The sequence below is a fragment of the Capsicum annuum genome, chromosome 10 (genome assembly GCF_002878395.1).
Source record: "Capsicum annuum cultivar UCD-10X-F1 chromosome 10, UCD10Xv1.1, whole genome shotgun sequence".
Classification (NCBI taxonomy): domain Eukaryota; kingdom Viridiplantae; phylum Streptophyta; class Magnoliopsida; order Solanales; family Solanaceae; genus Capsicum; species Capsicum annuum.
Genome location: NC_061120.1, coordinates 109,457,130 through 109,470,573, shown reverse-complemented (window position 1 = coordinate 109,470,573; position 13,444 = coordinate 109,457,130).

Here is a 13,444-nt window from a genome sequence, read left to right as displayed (position 1 = left end):
TATGAGATGCCTCCTATGTGAGTTGATTACGTGCTTATTGATAAATTGCCTCCTATATGCAAGATGCCTCTAATGTATGAGGTGACTAGAGATATGCTACAACTTATAAATATGATGAAAAACCTAGGCTTTGGACCTTAGGAAAAGTATCTTTAAAGGTGCATTTAGATGAAGGTACGGTTAGGCGTGTACTTGTACCCTCTCTCACCTTCCCTACTGTACCTTTAGAAATAGGGGAGGGTAACATACTATCCATCATAAAATATGACCCTCCGTTAGTCGTACATTAAGGTACAAGTCATACCTAGGTGAGTTATAAGGTGCTTGGCACATGATCAAAAGTGGACTCCTTTTGGTATGGGTCATAGGCATGGTTGTGTCGAAGTCAAGCCCATTCGATACTAATAAAGGATGCAAATTCGTACCATTATCATTGTACATGACGTTGGTGAAGCCTAGTGTATGAGTTAGGAAAGCACTCATACCCTAGGGTATGGTTCCTTATGTGAGTCATACACTTGTACGGGCTCATTTTCTAGCTTTTAACTAAGGGCCTTGTGGTCATTTCCTACAACAAAAACCCTATGTCCCTTCACTACATAAGTAATCTTAGCCTCTCATAAAACTTATTTGATGGATCGAACATTCCAAAACACTCTAAAAGGTTCTTTATAAAGGATTGGAGTCTAGGGTTTGAAGAGGGTTCATCTAGTTGCAAAAGAGGTGTCAATTTCTTCATTGAATCAACTTTTATAAGTCATGTATCTATCTCCTTTGTTAAATAACCCGAAAACCATGTATTACACACTTGAATTAGAAAATATAAATGACAATTTTGAAATCAAATGAAAAAGTCTTTTGTTGTGAAATAATGAATAATGTTTTCTCTTGCTTAGACTTATGATTATATATGATATTGGGTGTGGTTAGCATGTTGGTGTTTTATGAATGTGGTTTAACAAATGGTTCTTAATTATACCAAATATTATTGAATTCTACCATGAACTTGTCCTTCATAAAGGTATGTACACAATGTGTTTGTGAAAATGTCTAAATGAAATGTCTAGTCATATTTAATGGTTTATTGAATTATGGTATTAGTCTATTGAACCTGAATAGGATATGATATTGTTATAATGAATGTGAATACTTTATAAGTGGTTGGTAGAGGCATTATTTTCCATGCATTGAGTCATAATATATATGAATGTCTGGTAAATGGTTGGTAAGAATCTTGTTAATCATGTAATAGATTAATTTATAAATCTAGATTGTGTGATGGATCAATAAGCATGAATGTATTATAAATGGTACTGTAACAATGTTTTTAGCTATATAATTATCTAAATTATGACCATGTTGGTTTGATGGCTAAGAAAGGGGTTCAATATCCTAAACATGAACTTGACTTATATGAAGAATTAAACTGTGATATAGAAATACTAATAAAGAATGATGGGTATGGTAAGTGTCTTGATGACGAACGAATGAATTGAATGATGATTTGAGTTATGGCATTGGCCTAATAAAGTTTTCATTCGATAAATTTTCCCATGAAAATGTTATGGTCTCGTACGGTATGATATAGGTAAATGGTTCAAGCCCTTAAATTTGAAATAGATTAAATGGATGTTAATGCGTAAACAAAAATGGGTTAAAATTTCAAATGTCATCTAATAATAGAAATGAATGGCTAGTGGTTTGAGACCATACTCTGATGAATGAATAGTGGCTTGAGTCCCTAGTTTGATGAATTGTTTATGGTTCAAGTCCACCTCCTATTGAAAAGACTACTGGTTCAAATCCTTAGTCAGATGAATGGCTTTTGGTTTAAGTTCCTTACCGAATGAAATGACTAGTGGTTTGAGTCCCTAGTCCAATTAATGGTTTTTGGTAAAATTCCCTCACCCAATTAAATCATTAGTGGTTCGAGACCCGAGACCAATAAATGGCTTATGGTTGAGTCCCTTGCCCAATGAAATGACTAGTGGTCCGAGTCCCTATTCCAATGAATACTTTATGGTTTGAGTCCTTGCCTAATGAATTTGATTGAAGTGGTTGAGTTGGTTTGAGATTGAATCCTCATGACTAATGTTACAGAGAAGTTTCATATTCCATAATTGGTAAGGTGAAAGGTTGAAAGTTCATCCCTCCATGTCTCATGAATGAATGCTTTAAGAATGATTGATATGACTCTTTCCATGACTTGTTTTTCTATATATAAATATATGTGTGTGTGTCTCTTTATATATGCCTATGCTAATGTAAATTTGATTTTATATAATAGTTTGACATTGATTGATCTAATGGGCTATTTTATCCTTATCCTTAAGATACATGCTAGCACTCCAATTGCTAACCCTCTTTGGATAATATGTCCGTACGCAACATAGTTACCATAGCTTCTTCATCTTTTTGTATGCAGTATGAAATGTTTGGACGGATCGTGTGTTGACATTGAAGTGGTGAGCTTTCATTCTCCAAAAGGCATACATTTCATGGACTTTTACTTTAAGTCATAGACTTTATTTATTTTATTTTGACTTATTGTTGGCTATTGTCGAGGGTATGTCCCGACATGTTTAGACATTAGATTTCTAGAGACATTTATGGATGACTGTGGACTTAGGATTAATGGATTTATTATTTCCATTAATAAAATTCTAGATATAGTCTAAGTATTGATGATTAGCTTTATTTTCTGCTACTTTGAAATTCGGTCGGAGTTCATCTAATATTTATAAATTGAATAGATGGTTAGGTTGGATATATAAGGTGATCTCCGGTCTAAGTAGGGATTTAGATTCTCACATCACATGGACCATTTTTGAGGTGTGTCAAGTTGGTATCAGAGCCAAGGTTCATGTTCAATTGGGAGTCCTATAAAATGTTACAAGTAGTCTTTTTAATGGGTGTCTAGTGCGCCACACTTATAAAAGAAGCCTATGAGACATTTAGGAATGTTACCCTTTCTTATGTTTCAGTTTCAAGCTATAGAGAGTATAAGGTCATGGGTTCCTCTTATTATTGCTTGATAATCTTTAAGATTATGTATCCAAAAAGATCAGATGTTCAAGCGAGCTCTGCGATCTTAACTGAGGGCAATATGGACAAAGCTCATCCAATTTTTGGGATTCAGACCAGGTCAACAATGGTCATGACATCTAAATATCCTCTAGGGGTTCAACTAATTCCTACTAACCCTATTTTTGGGAGTGACACTTCTTCTCAGTCCCCTTGAAATGCTGGGTTCCATCACTCGTTTTATCTGTTGGCTAATATTAGTGGAAAATGGTCTATAAAGAAGTATTGGGTGGGTTTTAGCCACTATTCTGTAGCTAGTGCTCCCTACCCAAACCCATTAGGAAACAGGAATTTGAATATTAGTAATGCTCATATGGAAAAGGTGATAAATAGTAGGTTAGTATGGCCCAATACCCACCAACCTATCCTCCTTATTGTTTTAATAGTCGATCATACCGTGGTTGTTATTAAGAAGGAAAGAATGTTTGTTTTAAATATGGTCAATTGGGTTACATTCAATAGGAGTATCCCATAATGATTGTCGCTTTGGCAAAAAAGTTATTGGTTGCCACTTCTCTAGATCTTGCACTAAAGGGTGCCACTTCTAGCTCTGATATTTCTTGGGACTATCTCAATGAACTTACCATCCCTTTAAAGCTTGAGGAACCTTCTGATACCAATGCAGATATATTGAAAATTTTCTCTCATGATGTGTATTATTTCCTTGACCCAGTCTCTACTCTTCTTATGTGACCCCATATGTGGCTGTGCATATTGGTTTTTGGTCCAAAGAGTCTTTCAATTCCTTTTTTTATTTCTACCTTGTTTGGAAAATTTTTGGTTATTAAGATGGTCTATAGGGGTGTGTGGTATCTGTTAGTGGTAGAAAAACTCTTCTAGACTGGATAAAGTTGGACATGGTTGATTTTGATATTCTTTTATGTATGGATTTGGTACATGTTTGTGATGCTTCCTTAGACTGTCAAACCCGTAGGGTCATTTTCATATTCCCTAATGATCCTATCATTGCATGGGAAGATGTATCATTAGTGCCTAAGGAGATATTTATTTCATATCATAGAGTTAATAAGTTAGCCTCAAAGGGTATTTGTATCGTTTGGTCTGTGTAAAAGGTTCTAACTCAAAAGATTTTTCCTTAAAGATTGTTCCCATGGTAAATAAGTTTCCCAATATTTTCCCTATTGATTCTTCTGGTATTTCTCCAAATAAGGAAATCAATTTTAGGGTTGATCTTGTTTCAAACACTTATCCTAGTGGGTTTCCTTGATGTTCTCCTATATTGTTCGTGCGCATGATGGATGGCTTCCTTCATATGTGCACTAATTACTCTCTGTGGGTCAAAGCCACCATAAGAGATAAGTATCCCCTCCCTATAATCTAAGGTTTGTTTGATCTAATTCAAGGTGTAAAACATTCCTCTAAAATTTATCTTAGGCCGAGTTATCATTAACTTAATGTTAGGGAAGGGGATATCCCCAAGGCTGCTATTAGAACTCGATACGGTCACTATAAGTTCTTAGTTATGTCCTTTAGGTAGACTAATGCCCTTGTGTCATTCTTTGATTTGATGAATAGGGAAGTTAAGTGTGAGATTGGTTTTATTGCAGATGCTTCAACTTATTCCTCCTTTCTCTAATGGTTTGGATATAAGAAGACCAAGTATCCATAGTGTCCTCCTCGATGATGCCTATTAGAGTAGATTGTTGAGATGATTGGCTTAATGAGAGGAAGGTCAAAGGTTGATCCTAAATTTTCTTTTAGCAGTTGTCCCCAAGGAAAGGTCGAGTCGCGTGCTCTAGTAATTCTCTCCTTTCTTGGTTGAGAGGGGTCTCTACAAGTGTGGACTACATTCTATTAGCACGTACACCTAAGGTTCGCATCTTGAAAATATTTTATTCCTTTGATAAGAGTCTTAACCTTACATAGCGTTACCAATGGTATATGCGGTGGTCTGTTATTTGGTTTATAGTCTTAAGGACTCCTTGTCTGGTATGTTGTCTTGGGATGGGTCTCATTTATGAACTCGGTGGTTGCTATGAAACCCTTCGTGCCTATGTTGTCGTGTCTTGTTTTGGGGATCTATTTTTTTCCTTGGGTAGCATGGACAATTCTTGTAATTTGGTTCATGAATTATTTTCTTGTACTGGGATGGTGGTGGCTTGGAGAACATAGTGATATCTTGAAATAGGAAATGTAGAAGTCCCTAAGTAGGGGAGATTCTAGGGAGACTTTTAGACCTAAGGATTTAGAATGGAATGAATCTTGGGAAAATAATAGACGATATAAAAGGTTTGGAAAGTATGGATAGACGGTGCTAGAACTTGTGAAGTATGGATCATACTACGGATATAAAAGCAGCAGGCTTGAATGATGTGCGGGTAGATATACCAATAGTCATGTTGGGTGCTTAAGTGGTTTGGGAAGGCATGTGTATAAATTGTTTTATGGCATAATTGTGTTGTTTTTCTGAATCTTCAATCATATGTTGGTGATTTTTTCTATAATAGTTGGGTATAGCTTTCCTTTGTCGTCTACTTGTGATTTCTATATGATAATGGTAATGGAGAAGACTAGTGTTATGGATGGATATAAGGAATATATTTTTGTGGCATAACTTAACTCTCTTTAGCTTTGAATAAGCTTGAACATAGGAAGGTGGTGCATAGCTAGACTCAACCTCTCATATTTGTGTGTCTCTGGGAATCTATAAGTAGAATTTGATTAGCTCTCTAGTATTGTCACGGCCCCTTATGAGGTATTGTACGGTAGAAGGTGTCAATCTTCTATTAGGTGGTAGAAAGTTGGCGAGTGTAAGTTTCTTGCCCCCGATCTAGTTCACCAATTCTTAGAGAAACTAACAGTGATTCGTGAGAGATTGAAAACAATACAAAGTCACCAAAAGTCCTATGCAGACATGAGGCAAAAGATTAGAATTTAGTTTTGGTGATTAGGTATTCTTGAAGGTGTCTCCCATGAATGGAGTGATACGATGTAGTAAAAAGAGAAAGCTTAGTCGCCGTTCTTGTTAGTCCCTATATGATTTTGAAAAGTCTCGGCAATATTTCCTATATGTTGGAGTTACCTTTTAGATTAAACTTCATTACCCCAGATTTCTAATCCTCTATATTGCAAAGTTGTGTAAGTGATCCTTCCTTAGTTGTTCCCATGTAGGTTGTCTACATTTCATACTTTTTATCCTATGCGAAGATCCTAGTGAGGATCTTAGATTTGCAAGTTCGCCGATCACAAAAGAAAGAAGTATCTTTGGCGAAGGTTCTATAGAGGAACCCATAGTGCTAGGATGCTACTTTGGAGGCAGAGGAGGACATAAAGTCCAAGTATCTATATTTATTTCCTATTTTGGAAACTCGTGATCGAGGTATGTGTCAATCTTTCTTATTTGATGTTTGTCCTCGATAGACAATGGGTTCAAGTCCCTATGCTTTGAATTACTCAAATGTTTTTTTCATAAATGATGGGTTTTAATCTCAAAGCCAATGAAATGAATAGTCGATCGATAATGATCACGATGTGTATTGTATCCTTGTTGTATGCTTCATTCTAACTTTCTTAAATGTTGGTTTGATGGATGATAATGTGTTAACTTGTGTTTATGCTTTCCTTACTCTTCATTCATGAACGAATTATCCAAGTTGGGAAGAATTGAAACACCTAGGTTTTGGACCTTAGGAAAAGTCTTTGGAATGGTGTATTTTGACCAAGGTATGGTTAGGTGTGTCACTCGTACCCTTGGGTATGAGTCATACCCTTTCTTACCTCCTTTCTCATACCTTGAGTAGCATAGAAGGGTAACATACTATCCATAATATGACTTGGCCTCCCTTTAGTCGTAAACTAAGTTAAGAGTCATACCTCGGTGAGTCATAAGGTGCTTGGCACTTGATCAAATGGACTATTTTTTGGTACGGGTCATGGGTACAGTTTAGATTCCAAGTCATACCCTTGGGATATGACTCAAGGGTGTAAATTCATACCATGATCAATGTAGATTACCTAGGTAGAGCCTAGGGTAGAAATTAGAGTACCACTCATTCCCTAGGGTATGGTTCCTTAAGTAAGTCATACCCCTGCACGGTCTCATTTTCCATCTTTGAACTAAGGGCCATGTGGTCATTTCCTACAACCAAAACCCTATGTCCCCTTAGTATATAAGTTATCATATCCTCTCATAACAATTATATGGTTGATCAAACTTTCCAAAACATTCTCAATGGTTCTTGAAACAAGATTGGAGGCTAGGGTTTTAAGAGGGTTCATCTAAAGGCAAGAGAAGTGTCAAGTTCTTCATTGAATCAACTTTTATAAGGCATGTATCTCTCTCCCTTATTAAATAAATCAGAAACCATGTATTTCACACTTGGATTAGTATGTTTACATGGTGATTTTGAAATCTAATGGAAAAGGTTTTTGTTGTCAAATGATTAATAATGTTTGCTCATGTTTAAACTGGTGATTATGTATGATATTGGTTGTAGTTTGCATGTGTGGGTGTTTGTTGTATTTGTTTTAATAAATGGGTCTAGATGAACCCTAATATTATTTAATTCTACCATGAACTTGCCCTTCATAAAGGTATGCACATAAGGTGTTTGTGAAAATATCTAAAAGAAATATCTAGTAACATGTTAATGGTGTATTCAACTATTGTATTGGTCTGGTGATATTGTAAAGGGGATATGATATTGTTATACTAAATGTGAATACTTGATCAATGGTTGATAAAGGCTTTGTGGGCCATGCATTGAGTCATAATGAAAATAAATGCTTGGTAAATTATTGGTAAGATACTTGTTAATCATGTTATTAATTAATTTTTTACTTTAGATGGTGTGATGGAGCGATAATTATGAGTGGTTAATAAATTGTATCGTAAGCTTGTTGTTAGCCATTTAATTAGTTAAATGATGACCATGTTAGTTTGGTGGCTAAGAAAGGGGTTCAATCCACAAAACATGAACTTGATTTGTGTGTAGAACTAAAGTATGGTATAGAAATACTAATGAATAATGATTAGTTTGGTAAGGGTCTTGATGATCACCAAATAAATTGAATGATGATTTGAGTAAAGAAATTGACCTAATAAATTGTTCAATTGATAAATATTTCTATGAAAAACTTATTCTCTCATATAGTGTTATGTGGGTAAATAGTTCAAGCCCTTAAATGTGAAATAGATTGAATCGATTTTAATGCATGAACTAAAAAGGATTAAGACTTTAAATATCATCTAATAATGGTAATGAATGACTAGTTTTTCGAGTGTCTAGTCTGATTAACAACAACTGGTTCGAGTCTGGTGTCTGATAAATGGATTATGGTTCGAGTGCCACATCCAATGAAAATACTAGTGGATTGAGTCCCTAGTCTGATGAATTACTTATGGTTTGAGACCCTCGACCAATGAAATAACTAGTGGATTGAGTCCATAGTACAATGAATGGCTTGTGTTCGAGTCGTTCTCCCAACAAAATGACTAGTGGTTCGAGTCCTTAGTCTAATGAATCACTTTTGGTTTGAGTCCCTTGCCCAATGAAATGACTAGTTGACTGATTCCCTCGTATAATGAATGGCTTATGGTTTGAGTCCCTTTACTAAGGAATTTGATTAAATGTCTTGAATTGGTTTGAGGTTTGTATCCCCATGACTCATTGCATAATTTGGTATGCTATATATAAACCTGTGTATGTGTCTCTTGATATATGTCTATGCTAATGTAAATGTGATTTCATATGATGGTTTGACTTGGAATGAATTAATGCAATATTTTTTCCTTATCCTTGATATACATGCTAGAACTACAACCGCTAAATATCTCTGGATACTATGTCCCCATGTGACATAGGTTTCGAAGCTTCCTCATATGTTTCTACGTAGTGACCAAGTTTTCAGGATGATCGTGTGTTGACATTGAAGTGGGGAACTTTCATTCTCCTAAAGGCATATGTTTTATAGTCTTTTACTTTAAGTGATAGACTTGATTTATTTGACTTTGTTTTTGCTATTATTAAGGGCATCCCCGACATGTTAGACATCGGATTTAGAGAAGCTTTTATGGATGACTGTCGACTTGGGTTTATTGGCTTGATTGTTGCCATTAATAAAATGCTACATATTGTCTATCTATTGACAATTAGCTTTATTTTCCGATACACTTGGTAGGAATTTATTCGACACTTATGAGTTGAATAGAGAGTTAGGTTGGGTTGACGGGGTGATCTCCAGCACAAGTAGGGCTTAAGATGCCCACACAACATGGCCCGGTTACAGTCCGTGTCAACTGATTGTGGGTATGAGTTACAAATATGCACATGCACCTAAGGCTATGATTATGATATTATGATTATTCTGGATATATTATTAGGCAAAGCCTCGTGTTATGATTATGATTGGATATAAAGTGTTTATCATAATAAAGGGACATAATTAAAGTTTATGGATTCAAATAAGTGTTCTATATACACATCTCTCGGGTATGGGATGGAAGAAGATGTGGTACATTGCTTATAAATTATTTTATTGGATCCCGGTGATGTCCTGCATACATTTGGTACATTTATAAATATTGTATTTATTACTTAAGTGACTCAAGATGAAATGCAATCTTATGATTGTTCTTCCTAATTAAGGGTTAAGCAATGTGGTTGTTGGTTGTCTAATAGGAGACTATCGCTCTTGGTGGCTAGGAATAAAATGTATTAGTTAATTAATCTTGCTTAGTTAAATATGGTACTTAGATATGGTTGATATGTGGAAAATGACGATTTTGGATTTAGCATAGTCAAAGATTAGTAATATTGATGCCTAAGTTTATAATATCTTTTAGTTCTTAAATGAGGAGTTGTGTTTTAAAAAAGGAAAGTTCATAAATGATGTTTGTAATAAGGGATGACCGGTTAATAACAATAGATAGTTACTAATGGTTGGTTAATGAATAGTTAAACGAGGATTAGTTGGTTAATGATGGATAGTTAATGAATTATATCAGTTAATAAAGATGGATAGATGATAAGTGGTTATCTGTTGTCTATTAATAGTTAAGGGATATATGATGATTAGTTGATAATATGGAATAGTTGATAAATTACAATTTTGTTCATTAGTATATTAGTATATGTTATTTTGCAATGGTAATTGTGATGATTTTAGTACTTAGAAAGGCTGGAGGATACTATTATGATACTTATACCTGGCAAGGCCAATGGATACTATTGTTATATTGATACCCAGTAAGGTTGGAGGATACTATTATGATATTGATACCCAGCAAGGCCAGAGGATACTATTATTATATAGCTACATGGTAAGGCCAAAGGATACTATTTTGCTAATACTGATTCTCAAAAAGGCCAGAGGACACTATTATGATGATATTGATGCCCGATGAGGGTAAATAATACTATTGTGATATTGATACCCAGTGAGGTGTAGGATACTATGATGATTTATTAATATCCAGGAAAGTTAAAGGTTGGTTATGATGATGATGGCAGAAATGGTTAGTTATGATATTAATTGTGTACCTTATATTTATTCCTACATGGGCATCGCATATCACCAGTATGCACCTATATCTATTAGACAGGATGATGGCATAAACTTAGGTGAAAAATAGGCCTTGGGATTTTATGTGTTGATTAAACCTTTGGAGTCTGGGGCGGTAGGGGTACGCATAGGCTCGGTTAGGTATATAGTTATTTGGAGTAGCCAGTTTTTCGTATTGTTATTGATATTGTTATTATCTTTGTTATGACAGTTATTAAGGCTAACTTATGATATATTGGGGGTTGATTTGGTATCGAGATTTGATATATGTTTTTCAGTCTTTTTTGTCTTATGATTTCATAGTTATGCATGATTATTTCATGTCTGGCCATATGGATTAGAAACTCTGAGTATAATAGTATTGATTAATGATAGTATTATAATAAGGTCTTAACATGAGAATAAAATGATCTAGATTATTCTGGGTATGACCTCCACTTTACATAAGGATATATATGATATATGTGTAGCTATATGAATCTATGATTCTACCATACATCATTTTTGTCATTGTTCATTTTGTATAGTCGTTTCTTTGCCTTGTACACCATTATATACATTTCCTTTTCTTTTTAGTTATATATTAACCTAGGATATACAGTATAGCATTGGCGTATATTGAATATAGCAAGAATTGGATAGTTCTCCTTGATATTTTCCTTAGATTTATTAAGCTAGACTCTTAGAAATATGAAAGATAGCTGTTCCTTATTATCTCATTGACTTTTCATATGATTTCTGGACACTTGGGTGTATTTTCCATTCGGTTTATATGTTATATATATTTGCTTTAACTATGGAGGTTGGTTGGTAGTTGCTTACTGAGTACCAATTGTTTAGTAATCATACTATACTTTTGCAGCCTATAGATCATAGTATGGATTATCTTTCTTGATTGTGCATCCTGCAGAGGAACCATGGTTCAGAGACTTAGAGTGAACTCCTAATATTTTGAGTATTACTTATCTCTCTCTTTTTTATTTGGCTAATCTCTATACTAAGATCAGAGGAAAGTTCTATTAGTGAAATTCCATTATTGTTTCACTTTGGTACTCTTACGGTATTAGAAGCTCTTGTATTGATACTGCCAGTCTTTTCTATTCTGTGATGTATTGATCTTTCTATCTTTTATTCTGTATTTTTCCTTATATTATTGAGTTGTCCATTACTAGCCATTCAAAACTACAAGTTTGCTTGCCTACAAGTGGGTTATGGTAGACGCCATTAAGACCTAGGAAATTAGGCCATGATAAATTAGTATTTGAGCCTAGGTATCATCAGGCTATTAGTATAATAGCTAAGTGATTGTAGAGGTATACGGATCGGTGCATAGATTTTTGTAACTTGTCTTCAGGAGACCATCCAAACATTTGAGGAAATTCACTTCTTGACTCTTTTTTGTGTGTCTATATTTTCTATGAACCTCAAACACCTTCACTAACTTTATTCTATCCTGAAGGATAATGCGACCTTGTCGACAAAAGTGGATAAGACTTCAACATGCATTTCCAGAATAAGAGAGTCAGAGACAGATACTGAAGATCTTTAGTGGCAACAAAAAATGATTTGGTCTACCTTAAGCTCCAACTGATCTAGTGACTACTTCCGCCTTTGAGGTTTGGCATTGGAAATATTAGTCATGTTTTAGATTTCTCTCAAACATGGAGGGTATTTAATTCATCAAATACTTCTTAGACCAGAGTTTGGTTTGGTTGTGTTCATCAGGATTCTTTACTAGTTTGGAGTACGAGATTGGATTTCTCTTGGGGTCTTGGCATTTTCCCATTCCATATTATTTTTAGCCAAATTTTTGGTGCATGGCTGCATTAGAGGGTTAGTATTGTAAATCTACTTTTCTTTTAAAGCACTTGATAGCAGCGAAATCTTCCTTCCCTTTTGGTGTTGATTATTACAGGACCATATAGATCACAAATATTGAGAATTATGTAAATGGTGGCCAGAGTCATGCCATCAATATAATGCTATTGGTATTTTATTTAGGAGTGAGGATCCCTCCGATAGAGTTCAACTTTACCTACATCCCATTAGCTCTATACGTATAGTATTTCATTCTATGAGAAGTTTTCAAATTAGGCATGATGATCATAGTAGGCAGAGTCCCCATTAGACTTGTAGAGTATGGTATGGTGCTTTGGTAAATAGTGACCGTTCTTTATTATGAGGGGCAATATCTCAAACTATTCATGGATATTGGTTTGATTGTGTTCAGATAAGACACAGGTTCTGACAATGCCCCAGGTATGAGATAGAAGCTTATCTAGAGTTAGGATGTATTCTCTGCTAGCCTAAAGTTCCTGAGACAGGGTGTGATATTAGACATATGGACATAATTTTATGGATTTCTCTCAGTGTTAGTTGGCCAGCCATTTGGGTTCAATTTATGTTCTCACCATACTAGTGCCTCATAAGTTTTCTTCTACTATGGAGAGACCTACTACTAGTATAAAGAGCGTCCCCAAAATAAGATTTTTAGTCATTCAGATCAGCCTCATAATTTTATGGCATATTCAGTTAAAGTTAAGGTTTGTGGAACCTCAGTTGTTAATACAACCGATCTGTCCGAGTTGGACCCATTCAGATTTATTTTCCCTATGCTTGTCAGGAATGTGACTGTAGACGTCACTATGATTGGAGTGCTTCTATTTCCTATATTTATCTCTTATTATGTGTATTGGGGTTTTCATACCCATTGATGATTAGATGCTTTATGAATTCATGTTAATTATTATGTGCCTTGTTATTAAATTCATTATTTTGTTACTATTCCATTTTTTATATTTTTTAGTAGTGGATGGAGTAGATCAGTATTGATATT